Here is a 9167-nt window from a genome sequence, read left to right on the forward strand (position 1 = left end):
CGTACATATGTATACATATATGCTTATGTATATGCCTCTACAAATATACAGAGGTGCTCGTGTATAGATTTTTAGTAAGCAAAAGAGTTTTGCAATTCTATACGACAGTCGGTTAGAATACGCCTACTGCTTTGAGGCGTTCAAAGAGCTAGGCGCGCGGAAGCATTCTACAAAAGAGATAGGTATTAGTGCTTTAAATATTTGAAAGTGCTTTAATAAAGACTTGAATTTTAATTATAATAATCTAATAATAAGTAAAGGAAAGTTAGAAAAATAGCGAAAATAGTCGTGATTTAAGTAATCAGCGATTGACATAACGCTTATGAATAAAGGAAAATATTCGTAATAAAAATAATAACTACTAAAAGTGAAAACTACGAAAATTATCTGTACCAGCTAAAAAAAAATTAAAATCTCTCCTCCACTAACACTATTCCTGCCAACTCCAGCGCTACAAAATGGATTTCTACCTTATAATATTCACCACACTTTTCTCGCTGCTGATCAGCTACCTGCGCTACAAGTATCAATACTGGGAGCTGCTGGGTGTACCCCAGATGAAAATGAACTTTCTATTTGGTAACATCTCTCGCCTGCGTAGCATACCGAGAACGGAAATTGTAAGCGATGCCTATCAGCAATTTCGTGGCAAGGCCAAATTTGTTGGTACATACATCTTCACCAAACCATTATTGGTAATACTCNCTTTCAATTTACTTCCGATCTTGACAATTCTATCGACGCAAATCTTTTCGCTCTGCACGGTGAGAGGTGGCGCCCTTTGCGNTTACTTCCGACCTTGACAATTCAATCGACGCAAATCTTTTCGCTCTGCACGGTGAGAGGTGGCGCCCTTTGCGTGTTAAACTTTCACCCACATTCACATCGGCCAAAATGAAGTTTATGTTTCCCACACTGGTGGCGGTGGCACGTCAGCTTGGTGATGCCTTCAGCAAGGAATTGACGCAAGCCAAGGATGGTGCTATTGAGCTGCACGACATGATGGCACGCTATACTACCGATGTGATCGGCACTTGTGCCTTTGGTGTAGAATGTAATAGTTTGAAAGATCCTAATGTAGAATTTCGGCGCATTGGACGGAAAATTTTCTATCCAAATTTTCTTTCAATTCGCCTGCGCTTGTTTTTGACCACCTATCCGGGGATATTTAAGATACTAAAGTATTTTAAATTTAAGCGCACAAATACAGAGGTTGAAGAGTTTATAATGCGTCTGGTGCGTGACACGGTGCGTTTTCGTGAGGAGCAGAAAATTCAACGCAACGATTTTATTAACATGCTGATTGAGATGAAAAATACTAGGGACGATAACGGTATGCCTGCCATGAAAATGGAGGATATTGCAGCGCAGGTGTTCATATTCTTTGCTGCTGGATTTGAGACCAGTTCGAGTAATATGACTTATGGCCTATATGAGTTGGCCAAGAATCCGCATGTGCAGGAGAAAACGAGAGCTGAAATTGTCAAAGTGCTGGAGAAGTACAGCGGCGAGTTGACTTACGAGGCGATGATGGAAATGACCTACTTGGATCAGGTGATCACCGGTAAGTGACACTAAATAATATAGTCGATATTTGCATTAGACTGCATTTACTTTCTTAGAATCAAGCAAACAAAAGTTGGCCATACAGCCCTAGTCTATAGTATTTTCAAGACAATTTCGGAAAGAACCCATTTTTTTCTTGCTGAGCCAAGGTATAATTAATATTAAGTAAAATTCTTAGAGCAAAAAAAATGTGGCAACCCTATTCCGAAATACGCTGGAATGAATAGTGCATACCTTGTGCGTATATGTACTGTGTATACATAAAAATTTGCTGATTGAAATTAACGAAATAAAGTTTGTATTACATAGAAACGTGGCAACCCTGATCGAAAATATTTCCAGACCAAAGTCCCCAACAATACCTTTCATTTTATATCCATATCGCGATGTTTTAGATCAATTTTGTAGAATTGAAAATAAGTGGCAAGCTTACACTATTATCCTAAGGGATACCTTTTTGTATATAGGGAAAGCATTGCCTAAGAACCTTCTTTGGGTACCCATGAACAGTAATTTTTTTTTCTAAACAAAAAATTAAAAAAAAATTCGGTTTTATAAAAGTGGCAACCCTATTAAAAATATTTTTGATTTAGGCATCTTTAAAATACGGATGGTATTGATGCCCATATTATTGTGTTTTAATTAATTTTTAACTAATTTCGAATATAATATAAAAGCGAGTGAGCTCCGGAGGCTAATCGTATGCGTCCTAGGGTTAAAGTAAGTTATTTGAATGATTAAATTACTGATCTAACTTTATACATATGTATATGCTCGAATAACAACCGCTTCTTTTTCTCTTCTTTCTAGAAACACTTCGCAAATATCCTGCATTGGGATCGATTACACGTGTTTCAGTCGAAGCTTACAAGGTGCCCGATACGGACATTACACTTGAGAAGGGCACACGCATTTTCATACCAGCCAAGGAGATACATTGCGATCCGGATATTTATGATAATCCACACGAATTCCGTCCGGAACGTTTCGATCCAGTGGAAGTGCAAAAGCGTCATCCACAAGCTTTTCTCGGCTTTGGCGATGGACCACGCAATTGCATTGGCCTACGCTTTGCACGCATGCAAGTACGTGTTGGATTGATAACGCTGTTGAAATCTTATCGTTTTAGTTTTTGCGAGAAAACGCCAAAACAAATAGAGATATCAAAATATAACTTAGTACTAGTGCCACAGAGCGGCATATGGCTGAAGGCGGAACGGCTGTAAACAAACATACATACCTACTAAGTATGTACCTACAAATGGGCATTAATTGTTAAGATTATACATATCTTCATATGTATGTTGAGAAACAAACCAGATAAGAAATCGTTTTTAGTGCGTGATAAAAGAAATATGTACACTGTCTATTACATGTATGTATACAGGGCCGATCTTAAGCAATTGGGTGCCCCAAGCGAATCATGCACTGCCGCATAATAATAAATTTTGATGGCGCATAGTTTGAAAATAAAACATGTAAGGGCCGTGCTGTCTTCGGCTAAGCCAATTAGTGCATTTTAATTTAATTGTTTGCGAGCTAAACAAAATTGTTACTTTCACTGCATTCATTGGTATACGAGCTATAGTATAAACAAGTAAAAAAGTATAAGTTTGGTTTCAAATATTGTCCTTCCAACTTTCTCTAAACCGGTTACCCAGATACATATTTGTGGTCACAAGTGGGCCACGCCGAAAATCCAAAACTTTATAATAATCTAGATCTTCTGCTCTGTGGTTATTGATTATCATTGATTTTGAGTCAATTATTTTCAGTAGTTTCTAATTTATCGCAGTTTTCGTGTTTCTGTAAATTACCATTATGTGGAAGGTGGGGCGTATTGCCCGATTTCAGAGATTTTCAACAAATTTCTTAGCTGAATCCTAAGCAAGGCTCGTACCGAGTTTGGTAAGGTTGGTGAGGCGACTACTAAGATACAGTATTCCATCCTAAGTGGGCGGGGTAACGCCCCTTTTCCAAAAGTTTAATAATAATAATATTTTGTATCGAAATTCTACTGCACATACTAAAATTTAAAATCAAATTTCGATTTAATATTTACTGAAATATCGTTTTTTTTGCATTTTTCGAAAATAACGTTATATGAGAAGGGTAATTTACATAGCAAATTTCGTTGAGATATCTCAATTTTTGCTCGAGTTACCGTGTACACGGACAGACTGAAGGACGGGCGCACGGACAGACAGACATGGCTTATCGACTTCTCTTTTCATACTGATCATTTACGTATACATATCTGTATGTTTATTAATAAAATATCTCGCTAAGTTACTTGGTTTTAGCAGTCCGAATGAAGGAATTTTAAAGCTTTAGCTGTAATCTTTCTGCTATTTCCAACATAACACACTGCAAACAAACAAAGATTACACAGCTTTTAATTAAACATGTTAAAGACATTATTTATATAGGAATTACGTTACGCTTTGGCAAAGATACTTGCAAAATAAAGTCCGCTTGTTTGAGTTAGTGACGGTGGGAATTCTAATCTTCTTTACTAAACACAGATAGTGACTGAAATCCATCGGTGGTCACAGAAAACTAAAACTATCAATAGTATCGATAGTACCAACGATACTTCTCGACTATTAAGCCATAAAGCAGTCAGACAAAAGGCTCTAACCAAGTAGAGAAGCATAAAGCTCCGTCACTGAAGAATTCTAGACATTTTCCAAAAGATTTTCATGTATCTCTAAACTACTTCGTTCTGACTCTATCAATTTAAAATCGAGTTATATGGATTACCCCGAGAAACGAATTATGGGAAGGGATGAACCTAGACGCTTACTAAAGCTCCACTTCATCATAAAATGACGTATGATAGAATAAGAAGTGCGGGATAATTAACATTCCATTTCACCAATATTTCGAGCTACAAACGCCAGCTATTTCATCGATGAGCCAGACTGCTCTAAAACATTTTCAGTGATGCACTCCCTCATCTAAAATTTCCATTGAATGTTTAAATATACTTAATAATCTACGTATACATTTATCTACCCGAGAGTTGACAATTAGATGAATTAAAAATGCATTGTATTCGGGGGAAGTGCCCCTATCGTCTTGTGAATTCTGGCTTTGTGTATATTTGATTGAACTGGTAAATAAAATACAAGCGCAATAAATAACTTGTCGAATAACTATGTAGACACATCTGGCCCAGATTTCGTTAAAAAGATGTACAGGGCCCTTCATCTCCTAAAAATTCCCACAACTCCGGATGCTTTAATGGAGATACATGCAGAAGGAAGAACTTTTCAGCGAATAACTACTGACAAAGCTTTGAGGAAGATGAAGAAATCGTCGATAACGGCGAACATTTCTTCTGTCAATGCCCAGCCTTAGCCTAACTGAGACGACGATTTCTAGAGTAACATTTTTTCCATGAACTGCCAGACTTTAACTTGATGAGGATCTGCTACTTAGGTTGGGTTAGGTTGATGTGGCAGTCGGTGCAAATAAACAACTCACTTAGACTTTTAAGGCCCATTGTAATACCACTGCGACACATGGGAAATTCATAGAGCCATTTTGAAGCTTAGGACTGGCTTTATTCGTAAAGCGCACGTGCCTAGCTAAAAAGCCTGCTCTGCTCTTGACCAAAGCTGGGCAACTACATTATCCAGTGATACTTCCTCTTCCTCATATCTGCAATTATCTTGAAGAGTGCCTGCCAAATAGCCAATGAGCAGCCTCTTGAGAGGCTGAGCCACGCTAGTTTGAATCAATTCCTGTCAAAATACAATTCCCCCATCTCAATGGCCTTGCTGTTTTCTTATCTTCTTGTCCGGTGGTCTTAGAGGAGGGGTAGTCATTTCTTAGTAATAATACCCCACAGTATGTAGAATGTAAGCGTGACCGGAGCGCTGATCCTTCAATCTGACCATACTTTTTAGTCTGATGGCCGAAGCGGCAGCCACGTAATTTCCTACCAGATTTATTGCGGTCAAATTGGTTAAGACTTATAGCGATATCTTTATCTTAGGGTACTTGAAATGCATAAAAACGCTGTTTTTTGGACCTTACTCAGTAATTTTAGCTACCTTGCCTTTTGAGTAGTTGGCCACCATACAAGTATTCCATATACTAGTATTGGCCTGACCGCAGACGTTTGCAAGTGTATAATGCATCGCTGGTCTTCCTAACTCTTTCCTCTATATTCACTTTCCGCTTAAGTTTCCTGTCTAATATGAGTCCCATATACTTAACATTCTCATTCAAATGTATCCCCACACCCTTAAAAATTAGCGGGGAGACTGTGGGGAGCCTGTGTTTCCTTGTAAAGAGAATTACTTTGCTTTTATCGGGATTCATTCCGGGTGCCCTACTCTCTGTGCAATTCCTTAGCGTGGTGATATTATAGCTTAGAATATGCATAAGCGTCTTAAGATATTAACCCTTATGTAATAAGCTCCTTTCAGCCAACCCGACGAGCGAGTGTAAGGCGGTTTCCGTAGATTTGCCTTACGTATAGGCATATTGCGCTGGGGAGAGCCTTCTGGTGTGATACCAACCACCTACATAATCATCCACTATCCTCTCAAAACTCTCTATATTTGGTACCATTTCTAGGCAAACGAACGCAATCAACTATGAGCCAAAAGAGTATCACAAAAGGTTGCTATTCCAACGTCTGATATCATCTAAGATTTGAATGAGGGCAGCCGTTACAATCCAAGCTAACTTTCGTAGTCTACTTGTCTTATGCGAATTTAGGTTTCTTCTACCGATCTTAAATGGATTCTTCAATAATACTGCAGGCGCATTATTGCAACATTATACTCATGTCCACACTTAGATTACAAGCTGTCCTTTTAACAATCAACACATCAGCCTACAACGGCGCTTAATTAGACACATATACAACGCCTGAATCACAAACACATACGCGTGCAAATTGTATAGCGACTTTATGACACGAGATTAAATTAAATGATAAGTTGACACATTACACGACAACTTACAAGACGCTGGCGACACGTGTGAATGTCAGCTGTTTGTCAGTGTACCCGCAACAAATCACAACAGCGAAGGGGTTGACAAACGCCAGCCAATACGCTGTAGTGAAAACACAAGCTGATGCAAAAGTTAACTGGTTCCCCAACTGGCATAAAGTGCTGCAGTTTTCTGCTGGTCCGACAATTTTTAACAAAAATGGACATCGCTGCTTTGCGACCACCAACTTTAAATTAAAATAAAAACGCCTAAAAATCGCCAATCCGGAAAAACTGAGAAATTGCTCTTCTATATATAATCCAGACTTTCAGAAACACTTGGTTTCATAAGTTTGCCAAAAGAAATAAAACAAAATTGTCGTACAATGTACCAAAAGTTATTACTTTTTGATTCCTTCCTATGAAAAAATATTTGTTAAGTGCAGAATGAAATTCCGCTCAGGTGGGTTACTGGAGAGAAGCCTTTCTGACCATATGGATGACCATCGCCTGAAAAATTCGTTCTAACCCTTGAAATTCACTGAACTGACATTGCATTAGACGATGTTGTACTCATGGTTAAAGCTAAAAATATGGGGATACCCTTTACGAACTGACCAAATGGTATCTTAACGCGGTTAATAACTGGGTAGCCAGAAGTGTCCTCGCCGCCAATCCCAGTAAGACAGAACTAGCCTTATTCACTAGAGGGTATAAAATCTCTGACGCTGGTTTTCCGTCTGTTGGATATCAGCGCTTACAGCTATCTGACAACATTAGATCCTTGGGCTTAATCCTTAGGAGGCAGATTTCGTGGAGACCAATCACCGAGGAAAGGGCAAGGAAGGAATCAGTTCGTGCGCGTGCTTTACGCTGCCTTAATTAGATTAGAGGATCACTACGGATCACCCTTACGTTGGCGCTTAACGTAATGCTGAACCTAGTGCCTATTGACATTGGCAGGTAATCGCCGATTAGTTTCAAGGAAACCAATTGGTCGACCGAATTAAGACCTGGACAGTCTGGAGTACTGCAGGCGTCGATTTCATCCCTGATCGCACGGATTACTGCGTCACCACAATGGCTCCTAGGAACTTCTTCATTTCCCCATTTTCCCTCAAGTGAAGATTGGACCAGGTGGAACTTCAGGAGAGAGAGAGCAGTGAGTTTCTTCATGTATCGAAACTGGACGGCTTGATGGGGAGTTTTCTGTCGAGAGGTTTTCTTCAGTACTAAGTGCATGCTTCCGAACTACTACAAAGTGTTCCAGACTACTTTACGGAGGCGGTAGGAGTCACTACTCAGAATGACATGACGACAGTCCGGGAGGTGAGCATTTATTCTGATAGCCAAGCTGTTATCAGCAACTTAAGTGCGTTGGAGGTGCGCTCTAATTTACTTAAGGAATGTCTGCTCTCTCTTTCAGTTGCGGCTCAGTTGGACCCCGGGTCTTAGCGATATTACGCGAAACTAGATGGCTGACGAATATGGCTAGGGAGCAAGGTCTTTGTGGCCGAGGGTGGACAGGGGCGGTCGAGGGCACTGCTCACACTTATAAAGACACAGCTGTCACTTTTAGTAGGGGTTGGGGTTTCAACCGATCACTGTCCAATCGGTTTTCACGCAGTAAAGTTGGACATACTACCTGATCCCTTGTGTCGAAGTTGCTTGGAAGATAACAAGGTGGAGTCACCTCAAAACTATCTTCTTAGGTGTTCAGCGTTCGCTTGGCTAAGCTTGAAATACTTGGCCTCGCAAATCCTTAATAGCCCAAAGAGCTCTGGTAGCCGTATACTTACATACACCGTGCCAACGCGTTTTATCGAGCAAGTATTGGGTCCCGTTCATAATGTGCAATCACCGAGGACAATCTTCTTATTATCTAAGTTAGCCCCTTACTTCCGGAACTGCCACCCAACCTAACCCAAGTGCAGAACAAGAGCGTATTCAAGCGAAAAAAAATTGTTAAACAAAAGATCGCTTGGCGCCAAATCGTTATTGTCTTAGTTTGACATTATTTTCTCANACGACTACCTTTCACTGCTGGGTATTCACAAGTCTGTGTGTATTCACGCATGATACGCGTACTTGTGTGTACATTAGCTTGATAAATATGCAATAACAAAAACAATGCGTTTGCGCTTAGCGGTCGTCATTGAGCCGTGGTGGTAAACAAACATTTAGCTATGTGGCATAGAGATTGCACTTTAAATTGAATTCAGTTCAATTCAATTCAATTCCATTCAATTTCATTCGATTTAATTTGTGTATGTGACATAATTATTGTTACAACAAACAAACAAACGTGAATCTACGTTGCTAGGTTTGTATATATATATATGTATAAGTACACAAATTATTTGTATACAGTAGTGAAATTGTAATTGCAATTAAGCGCATTATTAATTGATAAGCATTTAAATGCCACACGCTGTGCGCACACAAAGTGACATACCACAGTCACTGATACAAAAGACAGATTTGCATATTCAAGCATACATTATTACACTCGTACATAGGCACATAGAACATACGTGTATTTGTCATACAAGCATAGTATTAGTAAATGGTTAATGCTACTAAATCAGTAGAGCAGCAAAGATAAGCAGACTTCATTTTAAGCAATTGTCAAATGAGTATTTGTAGTTA

The 9167-nt window shown here is 39.3% G+C and overlaps 1 pseudogene; it reads left to right on the forward strand.

Annotated features, from left to right (window-relative positions):
- The first annotated feature begins 458 nt into the window (after positions 1-458).
- Positions 459-3361, forward strand: LOC108380492 (probable cytochrome P450 6a21; annotated as a pseudogene).
- The last annotated feature ends 5806 nt before the right edge of the window (positions 3362-9167 follow it).

This window comes from Rhagoletis zephyria, unplaced genomic scaffold (genome assembly GCF_001687245.7).
Source record: "Rhagoletis zephyria isolate East Lansing unplaced genomic scaffold, Rhagoletis_zephyria_1.1 Rzeph_scaffold_19441, whole genome shotgun sequence".
Classification (NCBI taxonomy): domain Eukaryota; kingdom Metazoa; phylum Arthropoda; class Insecta; order Diptera; family Tephritidae; genus Rhagoletis; species Rhagoletis zephyria.